Source organism: Puma concolor, chromosome A2, assembly GCF_028749965.1.
Source record: "Puma concolor isolate L17-30 chromosome A2, mPumCon1.1.hap2, whole genome shotgun sequence".
Taxonomy (NCBI): Eukaryota; Metazoa; Chordata; class Mammalia; order Carnivora; family Felidae; genus Puma; species Puma concolor.
In genome coordinates, this window is record NC_141668.1 from 7,412,952 (window position 1) to 7,432,769 (window position 19,818).

General features: G+C 49.2%; 1 long non-coding RNA gene and 4 other non-coding genes across 6 annotated transcripts in view; 2 read left to right on the forward strand and 3 right to left on the reverse strand.

Moving 5' to 3' along the window:
• LOC147582974 (uncharacterized) overlaps positions 1 to 12,402 on the forward strand; it is a 29,557-nt gene extending 17,155 nt beyond the window's left edge. The window contains exons 2-5 of one of the 2 annotated variants that reach the window (XR_015244169.1): positions 1,200 to 1,339; positions 3,305 to 3,424; positions 3,676 to 3,804; positions 10,807 to 12,402. This is a non-coding gene — a long non-coding RNA (uncharacterized LOC147582974). Of the gene's footprint in view, positions 1 to 1,199; positions 1,340 to 3,304; positions 3,425 to 3,635; positions 3,805 to 10,806 lie in introns of both variants that reach the window. The other variant, XR_015244171.1, reaches the window with a different exon arrangement.
• Positions 3,573 to 3,644, forward strand: TRNAC-GCA (transfer RNA cysteine (anticodon GCA)). The gene has a single exon. It is a non-coding gene; the product is annotated as a tRNA-Cys (tRNA).
• TRNAC-GCA (transfer RNA cysteine (anticodon GCA)) lies at positions 6,638 to 6,709 on the reverse strand. The gene has a single exon. It is a non-coding gene; the product is annotated as a tRNA-Cys (tRNA).
• On the reverse strand, positions 12,202 to 12,273 carry TRNAC-GCA (transfer RNA cysteine (anticodon GCA)). The gene has a single exon. It is a non-coding gene; the product is annotated as a tRNA-Cys (tRNA).
• A 6,578-nt stretch (positions 12,403 to 18,980) lies between the features above and the next one.
• On the reverse strand, positions 18,981 to 19,052 carry TRNAC-GCA (transfer RNA cysteine (anticodon GCA)). The gene has a single exon. It is a non-coding gene; the product is annotated as a tRNA-Cys (tRNA).
• Between the last annotated feature and the right edge of the window lie 766 nt (positions 19,053 to 19,818).

Genomic DNA, 19,818 nt, shown 5'->3' on the forward strand with positions numbered 1-19,818 from the left:
ATAGAACAGTAGAAAGGGCCAAGCCAAGGCTGACGGTCTCGGGAAGCTCAAAGTCGTACAGTGGAAAGCTCAGATGTGTGTGTTCTCTTCTCCGGACACAGATGGAGACGGCGGACTTCCCAATAACCCCAGCCCAACACTCAGCTCGTCTGCTCAATGACTGATGTGCTGAAAACCAAAGGCAAGATCGTCAAATTTCTATCCATTGGGTTCATAGTTTCACCCGCCTCTTGTATGAATCATTTCACAGGATGTCAGGGCCCCTCCTCAAATTCAAAAAGCAACTGGTGGAGCACCGGGGTGGCTCAGTCGGTTAAGCGTCCGACTTCGGCTCAGGTCATGATCTCGGGGATCTTGGGTCCGAGCCCTGCACGGAGTCTGCTTCAGATCCTCTGTCTCCCTCTCTCCCTGCCCCTCCCCACCTCAAAAATAAATAAACATAAAAAAAGCAAGTTGCTACATCTTGCTTTCATTTTAGCCTTTATTGGAACTGTTCCTATTACCCAGGTAATGGTGTGAGGAATGACAAAATACTTAGACACAAAGGGTCTCCCTGAATACTCAGGTAGAACATGGGGGATGGTTCCTAGTTGCCAAGTTCTGCCTACATGTACATATGGTTCTATATTGTGTTTGTATTTTATAATCCCCAAAGCTTTTCTCTACTATTTAACTCGTGTGCACATGTATGCATGTGTGCGCACGCACACACACACACACACACACACACACACACACACACACACACACACGCTGTGACATCTCCCATTTGAATGTATGTGATGGCCTTTCTGCTTTTTATCCAATAATGAGTAGAGCTTTGTAATAAGGGAAACAGCCTTGTTACTTAATTCAAAGGGATATTTAGCAGACGCCTCAGCAAAAGATAAAGAGCAGGAAAACACTCAACTCCTAAGATTACTGCTGTAATCTCTGAGGCTGATGTGGTCATGCCTTTCCCAAGCCTGATTTTCTGCTTCCTAGCAATTCTGTGATGTATTTCCAATAGTTCTTTTATATTTTTTTTAAGTTTATTTACTCATTTTGAGAGAAAGAGCATGTGAGCTGGGGAGGGGCAGAGAAAGAAGGAGAGAGAGAATCCCAAGCAGGCTCTGCATTGTCAGCACAGAGCCCGACGCAGGGCTGAGACCCACAATATCAACTGATACACCTGCCTTCACTGTCTTTTTCCTTTCTAGCAACTGGAATGCACCATGATGACATCCTTGGACTGACCCAGTGGATGAGGAACAGAAGCTTTGTAAGAAAAATCCATCTGGGTGTGCAGAAGTGCAAAAACTCTTCCAAAAAATAAGACCATTGGAGCCACCAAAATGAGGTCAGAGATCTGAATCTGGATGTCCCTGTGCTATGAGACCACTAGCCTGGATACTGGGTTCTTGGCACAACATCATCAGGAAGGGAGCAGGTGGGATTGGGGCAGTTGGGACCTGTCTCCACTGACCCATTTCGAATCTTTTTGGAATCAGTCTCTTTTCAGACAGAAGCATCTCCTGTTTAAGTGACACAGACCATTGGAATTGTTGCACTTTTTTTTTAAGGTTTTATTTTATTTTGAGAGACAGTGTGAGTGGGGGAGGGGCAGAGGAAGGGGGAGAGAGAGGATCCCAAGCAGACTCCGCACTGTCCGTGCAGTGTCGATGTGGGGCTTGAACTTAACTGCGAGATCATGACCTGAGCCAAAATCAGGAGTCGGATGATTAACAGGCCGAGACACCCAGGCGCCCCAAGTTGTTGCTTTTTATTAAAGCAAAACTAACTTGCGTGGAGAAAAGCAAATAGGTCATTTCAGAGATGTTTATAATTTGCATATCGTTTTCTTACAAAGATGAAGCTATTCTATGATGTTTTTAACATCAAAAGGAATAGATGACTTTTTCACACCAATAAAAAAAAGCTTTTAGGACACCTTTCTTAGTGGATAGAGTATTCTTCTGTATGGCGGCTGCTACCACTCTTGACTTAGCCAACACTCCTTTGTTGGTCCCCCACACGGTTTCTAACCTCCCCTCGTACAGACAGATCTGCAAAGCGTCCTGTTCAAGATGCATGTCTGCTTTTCATCTAGTTTGGCCCCCACATGCTATGCCAATTTGGATGATTGTCCCTTCTCTGCATCCTTGGGATCTCTGTGGCCTTTGGGCCTCGTAGTGGTAACTTCCAGGGGAGAGGTCCAAGGAGGCAGGGACCGCTGGTCCCAGTCTAGGAGATAGTAAAGGCCTGAGTTTGGTGCCCAAACAGCGAGTCCTTGTACCTGGTCCCAAGTCATCCGGCTGTGCTGGGCTGATGGTTTGGGGCCAGCATGGCACCGTGACGTCTCCAGTAAGGCCATCTCCCTTTAAAGCCAAGGAGTAAGGAACGAAAAGAGTGGGGGGAGCAGAGAAAGCGATGTAGGACAGCTCAGAGGAGCCCATGCTGCAGGGGGTCAGAGTGGGACTGGGGGCAGCGGACTGGGGAAGTGAAACCTGAGCGCAAGGGAAGGAAAGAGGGAAGATTCCAGCTCTAAGCAATGATTAGTGCCCCACACGGGGACTGGGGAGGAGGCCGCAGCACTCTCGGCAGGGAAGATTTCTAGAAGTTTCTAGAGAAGGACAGAATACGTCCAAAGTCAGACAGAGGTCTATCTGGACGAGGTCGGGCAGTCAGCTCCCACTAGTTCGCTAGGGATGAGAAGTGAGAGTGCGTGGTAGCTCCTTGGGCACAACCACACAGGTGACGTGGTGCTCACCAGGAACCCCAGTTCAGGGGCAGAGCCTCTGACTTTGTGTCGGGGAGTCCCTGGTTCCAGTCAGTGTGTCACCTATTGGCATTTCTTTTTGCTCTGACCTCCTGTTTGCCATCACGCGGTCCTGTGTCTGTGCTCCGGTGACCACAAATCTCTCATTCTTGCCTCACCACTTTCCACGCACTGCACACTTATTTCTGCTGGCTGACCCACGGAACGATGCAACAGACAGTGAATAAGGGGGAAAAAGAAGATATGAAGGGGGTAGCTCAGTCTCCTGCCCCCCTAATCATAAACGTGGATTCTAGTGGTAACTTGGTCATTAAACCAAGTGAGTTTGGTTGGGGCGTGATTTGAATTCCAAACTTTTTTTTTTTTTCTCCCCAGATCTATCCCGTGAGGGGCACAACAGCTCCCAAATCATCAGGAGCTTGTTAGAAGCTCATGTTGTCCCTCGTCCCCTTCCCAGAGAGTTTGGCTCAGGGGTTCTCAGGTGGGGCCCAAGCCCTGCCTCCCCTCCCCTCCCTTCCCCTCCCCTCCTCTCTGTCTGTTGAGCAGCTAGTTCTGTATCCCGCTCTTGCGGATGAGTCTGAAGAATGTTCCAGCTGCAAACCTCAATGTGGTCAATGCCAGTGCCTACAGCCAGGGGCTGAGGGAAGGAGGAGGTTGTAAGTGGAGGTAAGGGGCAGGGGTGGGCGTAGTGGGTAGGGCATGTTTGCAGGGGTGTTAGGGTGGCAGAGAGCCACCAAGAATACATCTCGAGTCAGAGACCGTCAGGGCGTGGCTCTGAAGGATTAAAGAGTTTATTAGACACCTATAAGCAGGTGGGGGTATAGCTCAGGGGTAGAGCATTTGACTGCAGATCAAGAGGTCCCTGGTTCAAATCCAGGTGCCCCCTTATTATGCCTGCTTTTGCCCCCCTATAACAGCTGTTGTGTCCCCCACTTGGAAACCCCTCTGAGGAGAGAAGAGATGGATCCCGACCCTTCGGTTTCACCTCCTGTGTTTCTCCAACACTCAAGTGGGCTCCACCACCCAAGCCTCTCTGGTGGCTTCAGGTGGGTATTTGTGTTATTCTTTGACTGCCCAGCACCTGAACCCCCACCCGAAACAGTGAGTCTTGGGGGAAAGCACAGCTTTGCAACCTGCTCTACCAAACCAACGTGCCAAATACTGCCCGGGCCTAGGACCCGGCTCAGACCTTACCAGGTGAATTCCACTGCGGGATACAGAGCTCTGGCCGCCTTGGCAGGGCTGGCGGGTCCTTCAGCACCCACTGGGGATACAGTGGCTTCTGCCCCCGCATGGTGCTCTGCTATGCCCTTGGCTGTGAATTTGGCCACTGGGGTCCCTTTGAGCCTGGCTCTCCCACCCTCCCTCCGGGGCCTTGGGCTCCTCCCAGCCTGCCAGTGACCGTCTAGTCTATTTCCACCAGACAGAAGCAGGTTCTGGGTTCGCATCTATGTGCATGACTAGCTGAGAAATGGGTACAGGGAGTCATTTGCAAGCAAGAGATCCTTGGAGAAATGGGGGGCTGGGGGCGGATGTGGGACTGGGGAGCTAACTGCCAGGCCTAGTTGTGCTGAAGTCAGTAAAAGTCCAGTCGGCCCCTCCTGGTAGGAGTATAGCAGGCCAGGGTCCACAGAGGCAAAACAGCTAAATAAATGGTTGCCTGGGGCCAACCGAACCAAAGAGCCCGCCGAGAGCGAGAGACGTGGTGGCTGATTCTAACATACTGGGAACGCCTGGATCCGAGGTCCAGCTTCTTCGTTCGGGGCTCAGAAGGCCACACGGGGTCTCCAGTGGCCGCGCTGAGAAAATCTAAGGCACCACATGACCCAGTGGAACACCGGAGGCAGACTTTGATCCTGAGGTTGCCAAATTCCCTTGAAGCCAGAGCTTCCCTGGTCTCCTGCGTGAAAGTTGGGGCATTTGTTCAGGGGCGAACGGTGCTTCCAAAACCGTACGGGGGATTTCTGAGAGGATGGGGAGGAACCAGCACCAGAAGCCAACTCCAGAAGCCACCAGTCCCCATGGATTTCGTCTTAAACCAGGACTGATAGGATTGCTTGCAGAGGGTCCAGTGCCCCGGCCCCCACCTGCCAAGTGCAGAAGCTGCCCGCTCGCTGCTGGTAACAGAGAACACCCAGGGTGTCTTTCGGGCCCATCAGAATCTTTGTGCGTCTGGTTTGGAATCCACACGGCCTGTGGCCCCAGGAGGGGACAGTGTGGGGTCCCCTGCAGGGGGGAGGTGGGTGTGGTCTGACTGTCCCGGGGCAGTAGCCCTGCCAGCAAAGTGAGAGTCCCCGTGCCCATTCAGAAGGCTTTTGGGCTTTGGTACCCCAAACAGGCATCCCTGCCCCCTCCAGGTGTGCTGAGCCCCAGATGTGAGGCCTTCTGAGGCAGATGGGGCTGCTCACAGGGAAGGTGACTTCAGCCTTCCTGGCCAAATGCCTCCCCTAGACTCACCCCAAGGATTTGGCCTTGGGATGAAGAAGAAGTGTCTTGAACAGGAGAGGCTGGGGGGGTCTGGGGGGCAAGAACAAATGAGCCCAGGAGGAGGTGCAGTGAGGAGGGAAGGTCGGGGGAACACCAAAGCGTACCAGCTAGAGACAGAAGTGGGGGCGGGTACTGGGCAGGGCAGAGGGGGCTTCTGGGCACTCAAATGAGGGGTCAGTGGGAAAGGGGAGGGAGCCGATGGCCAGGAGAGGGTGAGTCAGCCAGGACACGGGGCAGATGGGAATAAACAGCAACTACCAGGTATTGGGAGGTCCCAACCAGGAAACAATTTGAAGTGAGCTCCTGGCTCAGGGGAAAGGATCCGACTGCGGGTCAAGAGATCCCTGGGTCAGATTTCCAGGCCGCCATGAGCTTATCTCATTTAGTATCGGATGGGGGGGTGGACATGATCCGGGTCATTATGTGGCGTCATGTCTGGCACCGGGTTTGGGAAGTGGAAAGAGCCCAAGACCAGCCGTGTGAGATCTGGCCCCAACCCTATTATTAATCAGGTGTGTGTGCTTGGGAACGTCTCTTAATTATGGCCTCTTTTCAAGCCTGTAACACAGGGCACCGAACTAAATTGGTGGTTTCCAATTCTGACTTTCCACCAGGATCATCCCATGGGCTTGTTAAAAATAGAGTCCGTTGGCCCCACGCCCAACTATTCCGATCCAGGCAGTCTGATCTGGAGCCTGTGAGCTGTATTGCCGAGAAAGGACACACCCCGCTGCCCTTACCCCCTCACACACCAGGGGCTGTGATGGGCAGTCCCCCCGGGGACCCTTGGCCTTAGAGGAGCCCGGAGCCCTCCAGTGACACAGCCCTGCTTTGACCCAGATGTCCTTGGCCATGGGTGGCTGGTGTGGGCAGGGGATTGTGCAGAAGGAGGGCAGGAATGCCTTCCACCTGCAGTAGAGGTCCGACTAGACATGAGGGGTATGTCAGTGTCTAAAGGAGTTCTGGGATTCACGTTGGAGGCCAGAAGTCTCCCTGTCACAGTGAGGTGAGCTTTTAAGGACAGGTGCACCTTACCTGTTCTTGTCCTTACTGATTTGGGGAATGGGGTTCGAGCTTCCTTTCCCTCACTGGAGCTGGTGACTCTACACTGAGGAGAGAGGAGAGAGAGAAAAGAGGCAGGGAAGGCCAGTCCTCTGTCATCTTCTATACTAACTCCTTGGAGTCAGTCCTCCAGAGCCAACCGAAATCCTGCTCTTCTTCAGGGGGTGGGTCTGAGTCTGGAGCGGGCCCCAGGGGGAGCTCCAAGACCTGGGGGCTAGAGCCTCAGACCCTGCAGAGGGTTTGATCTGCTTCATCTTTCTTTGCCGGGTGTTCTGGCCAAGGAGGACCAGGCGATACAGGACCCACTTGTGATTAAAAGCTAGTTAAGGAAGGGGGCACCCGGATTTGAACCGGGGACCTCTTGATCTGCAGTCAAATGCTCTACCGCTGAGCTATACCCCCTTAACTGGCATGGTGATGTATTATTAACACCTTGTACCTGTGTCAATACACCGGGGTTCAGTTTTGCTGGTTGGACTGTCCTAGCCAACTCTGCTGCTCTCAGCTCTGGCCTCCCTCCCGCAGGAAACCAGCCCGTCCTCTTCGTGTATCTCTTCTGTGTGCACCTGGCTGTGGGCGCCCGGTAGCCTCGTTGACCCTTACAGGTGGGCAGACCCTTAAAATCATGCAGGAAACTCCCTCCCACTGTTCCCCATCCACTGCATGTCAGGCACACTGGGACGGTGACATACCTGTGACCAGGTGACAGCGCCTTCCCCTGGGCCGAGAGAAGGTTCAGAGCCCACGGCCGAAGGTTATTTAATTACACGGAAGAACAGCCACGAGAATTTGCCAAATGGAAAGGCAGGTTGCAAAACAGTGTGTCTGCATAAAATTACACATGATCTCAGCTTTTTCTTTTTTTTTCTGTGCTTTTATTTATCTTTCAAGCTTTCCATATCGAGCATGTGGCCTTTAAAAAAAAAAAGTTACTTAGGAAAGATTATACGCTAGGAGACTCCCGCTCCTAGGGATTTCTTCCTCTAATAGTCCCATGAGTACACAAAGGCACACGTATCTGGAGATGCATCGCAGCAGTTCCTTTTTTTGTATTAGCAATAAACTGGAAACCACCTAAATATCCATTGACGGGGATTAGGTTACAAACATGGTGTCACAGGATGGGCTGTGATGCGACAGAAAATGATGAAATAAGCCCAGAGCGCTATCTATGCGAGGACTCATAAACAAGATCATGAAGGCCAAAAAGCAAAATAGGCAGCATATGATGCGAGATCCTTTGGGCTTTTAAAAAGATACTGTATAGGGGCGCCTGGGTGGCTCAGTCAGTTAAGAGTTCGGCTCAGGTCATGATCTCGCGGTTTGTGAGTTCGAGCCCCGTGTCGGGCTCTGCGACAGCTCAGAGCCTGGATCCTGCTTTGGATTCTGTGTCTCCCTCTCTCTCTGCCCCTCCCCTGCTCATGCTCTGTCTCTGTCTCATAAATAAATAAAACATTAAAAATTTTAAAAAGATACTATATATACATATCATTAGATGATAAGAAAGATTACACATACGTACAAAGGTATTTAAATTTTTATATTTAAATATTAAATTTTAAATATTAAATATAAATATTTTTATAAATAGAAAATATAAATATAAATATTTATAAAATAAATATTAAATTTAATATAAATATTTATAAAATAAATATTAAATTTAATATAAATATTAAAATTTAAATATTAAATTTTTATATATAAAATACATAATGTATAGTTAATATATATTTAATATGTTTAAATATAAATTTTCCTATTTTAAATATTTTATGTTATATACATTTGTTATATATACTTTGTTATATATATATTTGTTATATATATATTTGTTATATATATATTTGTTATATACATTTGTTATATATATTTTATTATGTATTGGACATTAATATTTTATGTTATATACATATAATGCATATGTATTTTTTTAATTTTTAAAATGTTTTTTATTTATTTTTGAGAGAGAGAGAGAGTGTCAGCGGGTAGTGGGCAGAGAGAGGGAGACACAGAATCCGAAACAGGCTCCAGGCTCTGAGCTGTCAGCACAGAGCCCGACACGGGGCTTGAACTCACGGACCGCAAGATCATGACCTGAGCTGAAGTTGGACGCCCAACCGACCAAGCCACCCAGGCGCCCCGTATTTTTTTAATTTTTAAACTGTTTTTTATTTATTTTTGAGAGAGAGAGTGTCAGCGGGTGGTGGGCAGAGAGAGGGAGACACAGAATCCGAAGCAGGCTCCAGGCTCCGAGCTCTCAGCACAGGGCCCGACGTGGGGCTCGAACCCACAAACCGGGAGATCAGGACCTGAGCTGCAGTTGGATGCTCGACAGACTGAGCCACCAAGGCACCCCTAAAATGTATATATTATATATAACATATATATATAACATATAATCTCCTCTGGAAGGAGATAAACCAAAGAGCTATTGCCAACAAGTGGGTGAGGGATTCTTCAATTTTCCAATTTACGCGTGTAATAACCCAATGTCGGCACAGTCCCACCTTCCAGGTACTGACTGAGTGGTTACAAGTAACCGAGGGAAAGCACTGCAGACATTCCTTCCTTCCCCCAGCTCTGCAGCTGCACTCATCCTGACTCCTCCCTCTTCCCTGGGCCCCTCCTGGTTTGTCCTTCACCCACCACCTCTGCTGCGGTTGTGCAGGCATTTCTCGTTTCTGCCGGTCTCCGGCCCCCTCCCCTCCCCTCCGGTGCCGTCACTCTGGTTTCACACACGGGTTGTCCACTGTCCACCCAGCTAGGATCCAAGATGTCCTTGGTTGCTCTGAAGGCAAAGGGCCAGCCCGCCGCCTTCTTGAGACCCCCGGCACCTGCCCGCCTCTCAGCCACACGCCACGCTCTTCCACGCCTGCCTTCCCGCCCCGACCTCTCAGCCTCCGGAGTGGCCTCTCAGACTTCAGGCTCTGGTGCCCAGGGTACAGGGAGGGCACGCTCGAAGGGCATAGAAACCGTGTAGGAGGTCACCTCCCAGGTCAGCTGAGACTCGCAATAAAGTCGAAGGGTGACGATGACATTTCCAAAGGGAGAGAAAGGTTTTGATATTCACACTTGGAGAGGGGTGCCTGGGTGGCTCGGTTGGTTAGGTGTCTGACTTCGGCTCAGGTCACGATCTCATGGTTCGTGCGTTCGGGGCCCACGTCGGGCTCTGCGCTGACAGCTCGGAGCCTGCAGCCTGCTTCAGATTCTGTCTCCGGCTCTCTCTGCCCCTCCCCGGCTTGTGCTCTGTCTCTAAAATAAACATTAAAAAAAAAAAATTTATATTCACACTTGGAGCAAGACAGCGGAGGAAGGGATAGGCCCCAGCCAGTGATGGGGACCATACACAGGGCCTTGTATGTAGGCCTCTTTCCCTTAAGAGGGAGATGGCTCCATCAGGGGCACTAGGGAGCCCTCCGGAGGGACAAGGAGAGGCAGGTGTGGCTTCTGCCCAATTCCGTGGGCCCCTAGGAGGGGAGGAGGAAATGGAAGGCCTCTCTGCCTGCTATGGACCTACTGAGCCCCGGCACCAGGGAGCCCCGTCCTCTTGCTCTGCGCTTGGGACTGCACTGGCCCTTTAAGGGCCTCCAGCATGTTACTTGGCCTCCCTTACCTCCAAGGGAGGCTGGGATGTGTAGTTTTTCTTCTGTGAAGCCACGCGACAAGAAGGAGGCTACAAAGGACACTGGGTAGGGGTGGGGATACTGGCACTCTGCCTCACCCAGGCCTCTCTGCCACCGCAGTGGGGTGGACTCTGTGAACACATTAGAGCTAAGCCCAAGCCCTGGAAGGATCGTTATGTGGCGTTGACATTACTGAGGCTGAAGGCCGAGGGAGCCAAAGCAAATACAAGTGTCAGCCTGGTTCTAAAATCCTCCACTAAGCTTGGGGCATCCCAAGAAGGGGACCCAGAAGGGCAATGCGGGGCAGAAGGTGCTCCCACCAGTTGGGGGGTTGAAGGCGGAGGTGCAAGGAACCCTGAAAAGGGAGGGGGAGTCTCATGGGGAGAGGGCGAGGAGGAAGAAAGGGCCCCACTGAGCCACCAGACTAGGACGATGGGACCGCAGGACCAGAAGTCGTAATGGGGTGACAGATGGAGGCTGTCATCAGAGGGGCCATTTTCTTTCTATTTTTTTTAACGTTTATTTATTTTTTGAGAGAGAGGGAGAGTGAACGGGGAAAGGCAGAGAGAAAAGGAGACAGCATCTGAAGCTCGGGGGGGGGGGGGTTTCAAAGCACGAACCCTGAGATTGTGACCCCAGGCGCCCCCAGAGAGGTCATCTTCAAGATCAGGAGGTGTCGTGGGAGGGCAGGGACAGGAAAGCGACAAGCCGCCATGCCCTCAGCCAAAGTTCCAAGTGTTTATGAAACAGGGGGAAAAAAGTACTAATTAAGAAATTCGAGTCTCTCGCCAACAAAAAGGAAAGAGCTTTAATGAAAGAGAAACTCTGAAGCACATCACTGAAGATAAAAAGAGGTTTTGTCTTTTTTTTCAGGCACTTATGTTGTGTGCTGATAACGGAAGACAAAGAAAATTCGCGACCCGGGGTGTCAGAGAGCTTTTTGCCGGCTTGTCAAGTTAGACAAAGTCTGACCGCGTTGTCCTCAGTGGCCGTTTCTCTGCCGCATTTTCCTGCCGTCCAGTGTAAACAGATTGAGGCTTTCTTGCTGTCAACTAATTTATTGTGAGAACCTGTTTTTAGCCCATCTAAAGCATAGAGTTTTGCTGTTGATACAGGCCTAGAGGATCGTGAAGTGTCTTTTAGGGAGTCGGGAGAAAGGTCGTCGAAGATGATTGGTGTGGGGCCCCTGGGTGGCTCAGTCGGTTAAGCATCTGACTTCAGCTCAGGGCGTGATCTCACAGGCTGTGAGTTCGAGCCCCGCGTCGGGCTCTGTGCTGACAGCTCGGAGCCAGGAGCCTGCTTCGGATTCTGCGTGTGTGTCTCTCTCTCTGCCCCTCCCCACTCGCACTCTGCCCCTCTCTCTCTCAGAAGTAAACAAACATCAAAAAATATATATTAAAAAAAAAAGATGATTGGTGTAAGGGATCATAGAAATCATGACAGATTTCCGAATTCCATGCGGGGATCTCGGGACTCACGGCAAATTTTGGGATTGTCTACCAAAATGCTCAGCGGCTTGTCCTCCAGACCACAGAAATCCATAACATTCTTCAGTTTTGAGACGGGTGATACATAATTCACCGGTCCCTCATGCAGAAGTTTACTTTGAAGGCTTGAGGAGGACATACCATTGGCTTTAATGGTTCCTCAAGCTAACCGTGCACTTGGACAGGTAGAGAATTCATCCTCTACAAATTCTCTCGGCCCCAGGAGGAACCTGCTGTCTGAGCCACAGATCCTGGTGCTTTGGCTTGGAAAGAGAAGACCACTCCCCCCTCCCGTGCACAGAGATTGCCCAGATTAAAAAGGGGGAGGACTGAGGAAACTGAGGCAGAGACAGTTAACATCTCTGGAAGACACCGTCAACGTCGCCTTCCGATGATGTATACTTAGGGCTGAATGGGAGGAGGTCCAGAACACAAGGTGCTGGGCACACAGAGCGGGGATGAGGCAGCCCGGGTCTAAGAAGGCTTCCTGGAAGCTAACGAAGGCTGGTTCTCAACTCTGAGGAGCTCTCACCCTAAGTGGGCTCCACCCCTGATACTCTGATTTCATTGCTCTGGGGTGAGGCCTGGAAAATGGCACTTTTATAGACTCCTCAGTGATTCCCACTTCTATTTTGAGGTAAGAACCCCCAACTTTGGTATGAAGCTTCACGAGTTTGCTGGTTCCAGGGAAGAAAAACAACTTTCCGTTAACATCTAATAAGGAAGAGGAAGTTTAAAAAAAAAAAAAAAATGCAGCACCAATATGAACTAGGAATAAATAAGGGGGCACCCAGATTTGAACTGGGGACCTCTTGATCTGCAGTCAAATGCTCTACCCCTGAGCTATACCCCCTTCTGTTGTGGCCTGGCTTAATTAATATTCTTCATCTGGACAGCCACACCCAGACTCCCCGTAAAGCGATGAGCAGCCGGGACAGACCGCTCTCTCCGTCAAAAATAAATAAACATAAAAAAAAAAGAAGTAAGTGGCCGAGTGGAGTTAGGAATCCCCCAAAGCATGAACAAACTGACCATCTCCCCCTACTATTGGCATGTGCCCCTCGTACCCACCAGCCTTTCCCTTGGAGCCCTGGAGATCTCCTCTCCTGGCTGGAAGGCTGTAGAAACTCTTACTTCTACACCGATTTCTTTCTTTCTTTTTTTTTTAAGTTTATTTATTTGTTTTGAGAGAGAGAGCGCGCCAGCACTAGCAGGAGAGGGGCAGAGAGAGAGGGAGAGAGAGAGAGAATCCCAAGCTGTCAGCGAGGAGCCTGACACGGGGCTTGATGAACCATGAGATCACAATCTGAGCCGAGATCGGGGTGAGCTCTTAAAGGAGCGAGTGATTCAAGACAAGAGGCAGGGAAACCCTGAGCCCCTGGCTGGCTGACGTGCCTTGGGCCCTGAGTGTGCCCTCCTCAGCCGGTGGGGAAAGTGACACGCAGTTGTTTTAATTCAAGGTGGACTCGGTGTGCACGGGGCCACGGGCTCCTAGGCCAATGAAAATCCTCCCCGAAGCGATGCAGCAGGAAACAAGCCTCCAAGAGCCCCCCTGGGTAGGTTTTAACAAATCTAAGTGTGAAAGAAGCAGCGTGGCAGAGAAGCCAACAGCACAGACTCTGAGGGCAGATAAGCCTGGGTCCAAGTCCTGCCCCAGCTCGGAGACCCTCAGCCGGCCACTCCCCTTCTTTACGCCCTCCTCTGCGTGAGCTGTAAAATGATAATAGCATGGACTTGATGCCTTGGCACGTTGATTAGATGAGTCAATCCACGTACAGTACTTGAACCAGGACTGGCACGTAGAAAGCCCTATGTCACTCTGCAGAACAAAATTTAAAACATCCTAGGGAACTAGCCAACATTCATGAGAGTCACCAGAGATAGTAAACGTTGCAACTTGACCTGCAAAGACTTCACCTCTGAGATTATTTTTTTTTTAATTTTTTTTTCAACGTTTATTTATTTTTGGGACACAGAGAGACAGAGCATGAACGGGGAAGGGGCAGAGAGAGAGGGAGACACAGAATCGGAAACAGGCTCCAGGCTCTGAGCCATCAGCCCAGAGCCTGACGCGGGGCTCGAACTCACGGACCGCGAGATCGTGACCTGGCTGAAGTCGGACGCTTAACCGACTGCGCCACCCAGGCGCCCCCCTCTGAGATTATTTGCACAAATCAAAGGGTATCTTAAGAGGGAGAAATGAAAACTAAATTGAGGAGCAAAAGATCGAGAAACGCTCGCATACATTTGAAAAGCTAATCAAATAAGACGTTCTAGGAATGAAAGATGTAATTAACTTGTTTTTATTTACTTTCTAGTGAAGTATCATCTACATGAAACACACAGATCTGAAACGTACAGCCCAGTGAATTTTTACACAGACATACACCCAGGTAACCACCACCCAAATCAAGATACAGAAGATTTCTAAAACCCCTTGGGGTTCGTTCCCTTGGACCCCCTTCCCAATCGCTCCCTCTCCCCAAGGATAACCACCACTCTATGGCCATGGATCAGTTTGCCCGTTCTTGGGTTTATTCTTTTGAGTCTGGCTTTTGCACCCAACCTCATGTTTCTGAGATTCATTCGTGTTTGTCCACTGTGACCCTTCATCAGTTATATGGATACATGTATATCACGTATTTACAAGGAAGTTTGGAGGGACCATGCAAGAGCGGAAGTTTGGGTGAAGGAAATGACCTTGTTGGAAGACAGGAGAGTGAGAGTGAATAGCTTTATCACTCGCTGTGTAGGAAGTTGGTATGCCATACCACGTGTATCAGCTAAAATCTTGTATTTTTCCACGGACCCAGCTCAGTCCTGCTAACCTCACTAACTCTATTTGTGTCAGCTATATTTTTCTTGAAACTTTTCCATGCCATCTAAATATTATACTTTATTGGCACAAAGCCACTCATAAGATAGGCTTATGATCTTTTTTCTTAATCTTATGATCTTTTTAATGTCTTTGGAAATTGTAATAATGTATCCTTTCAAATATCTCTTATACAGATTATTAGTGTTTTCTCTTTTTCCTTTGTCAGTCTCGTCTGGGTTATCATGTTTATTATTTGTTTCAAAGAACGATATTTGCTCTATCGGTTCTATCTCTTGTATATTTGTTTTCTACTTAATCAATTTATGTTTTCATTAATTAACCTTTATTACTCCTTTACTTTTCCTTTGGATTTATATACTGTCCCTTTATACCTTTTTGGGGGTAGATGCAGAGTTAGCTAATTTTCACCTTTTCTCTTCATAATGCTGTGGACACAGGAAGGCTTTAAATTGCCCCGTACATGCCTGCTATGGTTACGACTGACAAGTTTCAATATCTAGTATTTTCATCATCACATAGTTCACCTATTTTCTAACTTCTAATTCAATTGCAATTTCCGTTTTGACCCCTGGATTATTGAGAAGTATTAGAAAATTAGAAAATTTCCAAGGTGGGGATTTTCTATTTGTTGGGTTTTCTTATTCTTTGTTGTTATTGGATTTTAACTTTACTTTGGTCAGAATACATACTCTTTGTGATTTAAATACTTTGGAATTTGTTGACAGTTGCTTTGTGCTCAGAATATGGTCAATTTTTGTGAATGTTTCATGAGTGACTGGGGGGAAAAATGCACATTCTATAATCCTTGAGTAGAAAGTTCTTTATGTGTTAATTAGGTCATGTCTGTTAATCACGTTGTTCAAATCTTTCATATCTTTCTTTTTTTCTTAATGTTTATTTATTTTTGAGAGAGAGAGAGAGACAGAGTGTGAGCAGGGGAGGGGCAGAGAGGGAGACATAGAATCTGAAGCAGGCTCCAGGCCGCGAGCCATCAGCACAGAGCCAGATGCAGGGCTTGAACTCGTGAGCCGTGAGATCATGACCTGAGCTGACATAGGATGCTTAACCAACTGAGCCACCCAGGTGCCCCACATATCTTTCTGATTTTATACCCACTTGTCCTAGCAATTCATAAAAGAGGGTTTTAAAGATCTCTCACACGATCAGAAGGTTGTCCATTTCTCCTTTTTAATCTGTTCATTTTTGCTTAAATTTTTTTGTTTTGAGGCCTTGTTGTTAGGTGCATCAAATTTAGCATTGTTGTACCTAACTGGTGAATTGAACTTTTTATCAATCCAAAATGACTGTTTCGGGGCACCTGGGTGGCACAGTCGGTTAAGCGTCCGACTTCAGCCAGGTCATGATCTCACGGTCCGTGAGTTCGAGCCCCGCGTCGGGCTCTGGACTGATGGCTCAGAGCCTGGAGCCTGTTTCCGATTCTGTGTCTCCCTCTCTCTGCCCCTTCCCCGTTCATGCTCTGTCTCTCTCTGTCCCAAAAATAAATAAACGTTGAAAAAAAAAATTAAAAAAAAAAAAATGACTGTTTTTATCCCTGGTAATGATTTTTGCCTCAGAAATGATTTCGTCTGATATTAATATGGCAACACAATATATAGTCGTCATAGTTACATCTTTTTCTGTCAATTTATTTTCAATGTATTTATATCCTTATGTTTTCTGTCTATCTCTTGTGAACAGCCTATAGTTTTTTTTTTTTAATCCAGTTACATTCTTTGTGGTTTTCCTGTGGCATTTTATACATTTATATTTAACGTTAATACTGATCATATTTTGGCTTAAATTGTTTATCTTCTGGGGCGCCTGGGTGGCTCAGTTGGTTAAGCGTCCGACTCTTGGTTTTGGCTCAGGTCATGATCTCGCGGCTTCGTGGGTTCAAGCCCCGTTTCGGGCTCTGTGCTGTGAGCCCGGAGCCTGCTTGGGATTATGTCTCCCTCTCTCTCTGCTCCTTCCCCACTTGTGCTGTCTCTGTCTCTAAATTAAATAAATAAATAAATAAATAAATAAATAAATAAATATCTTCTTTGTCCTGCAAGTTCTAGGTTCTTTTTCTCCTTTATCGTCTTCTTTTGGCAACTATAGGAAGAGACCCTGGGAGTTGAGAGATGAGATCCTTGCATCCTGGAACAGAACTGGTAAAAAAAAAAAAAAAAAAAATTCCCTAAGAGTCCATGGAGCTAACAGATTTCTTTTGCAGATGGGATCACTCAAAAGACGGTCAGCGTGTGGCTGACAGACACTGGGACCAGGATCTACACAAGGCACCAAGCAACCTCGGCTACTACTGAGAGTGACCTAAGACTCCTTGGGTTGGCATTTGCACGGAATAAAAACCAGGGAGCTAGAGAAGGAAATCACTAGCACTTTTCTTGTGCCGACCCGGGTGGGGACAAGTGTATTTAGCGGACAGCAATTTTCTCAGTGTCCGCAAAAGGTTGACTTCACAGAGGCGCGCAACGCGATCACAGCTCCGATAAAACGACACCCCTCCCCGCGGCAGACTCTCCACCTCCTTTGTTCAGATTGCGGACTCAGCAGGGATAGGCTTCCCTCCCCCCCTTACGTCCCCAGACTCCAGCGCAAGACGCTGCCTCTGCTTAACAGACAGAATCGAAGCCGCTAGACCACAGCTCCCTGGTTTCCCTCCATACCTCAGAGACCCCTCTCTTCAGCTATCCTACGCCCTCTCCCGTGGGTGCCTGGGTGGCTCAGCCTCGTCCAATTCTTGGTTTCGGCTCAGGTCATGACCTCACGGTCCGTGAGTTCGGGCCCCGCGTCGGGCTCTGGGCTAACAGCGCGGAGCCCGCTTGGGCTTCTGTCTCTAGTACACCAGACAGCGGACGGAGAGGTCTCTGGGTCACATTTCCATGCCCGCTACTCACTCGCGATTTTATTCACGGGACTGTTGTTAAACATCAAGATCCCCCACCCTCGGTAAGTGGCTGAGTGCTGGCCAGGAACCTTCTGGACCAAAGCACGTTCCAGCTCTGAGTCCCTTTCGCGACTCAGGAGCCCACGGCACTGTCAGCACCAGGGGGCTTTTTCTCCCACTCTCACGGGTCTCCCAGGGGGGCAGGGGGTCTGTCTGAGACGCCAGCCTTTATTCCCACACGCTACTGGACTCGGAAGGCCTCAAGGAGCCAGTCGATCACTTGGCCTTGGAAATGGGAGAAAAAATCAGCAAAAAGAGAAAAAGTCAGGCCAAGGGGATCACCGGACGTGTGGTATGGGTTGACTGGGTGTGTGTAAGGCTCAGCAGAGGGAGCATGGCCTTGAACCGCAGCTGTGTGAAGCCAAGACCCAGAGCAGGACCCACCGAGCCCTGCAGGCTCCCCGACCTGGTGTCTCTCCCCAAACGCACCAGGCCCCTCCAGCGACTGTTCCTGCCGACCCCACAGCCCTTGGCAACTCAGGACCCAGGACGCAGCGAGGAGAGAGTCGGCTTTGCTTCCTTGGTTTTCACCAGGTGCCAAGAGATTACCCTTTCTCTCCATCAAAACTGCAGAGCCCCGCCTCCCTGGCCACTTGGATTCAAGGGGAACAAGCAAGTTCAGGCGGCAACCACGCTGCCATTCAACGCACTTCTGTTCCCTTCATGCTTGAAGGAAGCTGCCGAGGGTGCTCTTTGTCTCTCACTGGCCCGGGAGTCCACGGACAGAAATGGCCTGTTGGTTCAAACCGTCTGCGCTCAACAGAGATTCAGGGGCTTTCCTCCGTAAATTGGGCTTTGTGGGAACAATTCTTCAGAAAGAAATTCAAGTAGCATGAGAAGCCCCATGAACTCCTTCCTCGTCGGGAATCTGCTGATACCAGTCACAGCATCTCGGCCACAGGGAACGGAGACACAAGGACCCCCCTAGCCACTGGTGGCCTGGTTTTATAACTTCTCCAGAGGACGTTGGTCCTGAGGTTTCAACATCCACTAAGACCAAAGTTATTTCCTTTAGCAGACATTCTCCAAAATAGTTCAATAATAAAAAGACTTGGGCGCCTGGGTGGCTGCGTCGGTTAAGCGTCCAACTTCGGCTCAGGTCGTGATCTCGCCGTTGGTGGGTTCGAGCCCTGCCGGGCTCTGTGCTGCCGACTCGGAGCCCGGAGCCTGCTTCGGATTCTGTGTCTCGCTCTCTCTCTTCCCCTCCCCCACTCACGCTCTGTCTCTCTCTGTCTCTCTCTGTCTCTCTCTGTCTCTCTCTCTCTCTCTCTGTGTCAAAAATAAATAAACATTTAAAAAATAATAAAAAGACTCGCTATCATTGACCTTAAAGCATAACTGCTTTAAATTCTCTCTCTCTCTCTCTCTCTCTCTCTCTCTCACACACACACACACACACACACACACACACACACAAACCCTATGAGGTGGTACTATTATTATCCCGCATTTTATAGATGGAAAATCTGAGACATAAAACAGTGAAGCAACTTATCCGGGGCGACACCCCTACCTCACCGCAGCCACTCTTAGGATCAAACCAGACATCCCACGGGAGCTCCTGAGGCCTCCCTGTTGTTGCTACATGTATGCAAGAAACAACTTGTCCTCCCACACATCCCACCAGTTGACGTTCAGTGAGTCCATGAGTGTAACTGGACAGTTTGTGCACAACCTCCTGGTACCTTTCTTCTTAACTGGCAGCGCAGGATGGTAAGTGGGCTGGGGGGGGGGGGTGCAGGGAAGGACTACCCAAACTTGCACATAAATAAGGGGGCACCTGGATTTGAACCAGGGACCTCTTGATCTGCAGTCAAATGCTCTACCCCTGAGCTATACCCCCACACTATAGATGCTACATAATTAACACCTTTCAGCTGTTTGGTAACACTCAGCTCTGCAAAATGAAGTCACGGCCCCCCTCCAGGACTGACTTTCTGGAAGTTGCCAGACCTGGTTCACAGTAAGACATCCTCCCTCAGCTCTGCAGCTTTCCAAGCCTCAGTCCCTGGAGGGGTCATTAGAGAGGAAAAAAGGAGGGAAGCCGCCTGAGGAACTCCCAAACTCCCAACCCATTTCTTTTTTGCTTTAGCCCAAGAGCTGGCCAGCTGTCTCCAAAACTACCCATCTATCGGGGCTCCCAGCCCCTCGCCTTTCTCCCTTCACTGAAGACAGAAATGGACTCTAATCCAGTGTTGCAGAGCTCTGTTAGTTGGGATTTACAGCAGCAACACTGCAGAATTCCTGTCTCCCTTGTTTGAGTAGCTAAGCCAGACATTAGTAGACCCACAAGGTTGAAACAAGGGTGTGAGTGAGCTTTGGTGTGAGAAAAACCAGGTCCCCGGAGGAAATGCCCATCCTACCTGGAGAGAACCCGGATGCTATGATTCGTCTCTGTAGGTCTCACCACAGGTCCACTGTGCCAAACTGGTTTAGGTGGGAAGGAGGGCTGAGAGTGATAATTTAAGGTTACCATCTAGGGTCTGTTCCCGGGAAGTCTGCTGTATCTACTCTGGTCTGCCTTGGAAAAGCCAAGCAGAATTCCGCATGAGTCCCTGCCCTCTCTTTGATGACCCTTTAAGAGTTGAAGAAATGAGATGTATATAGAA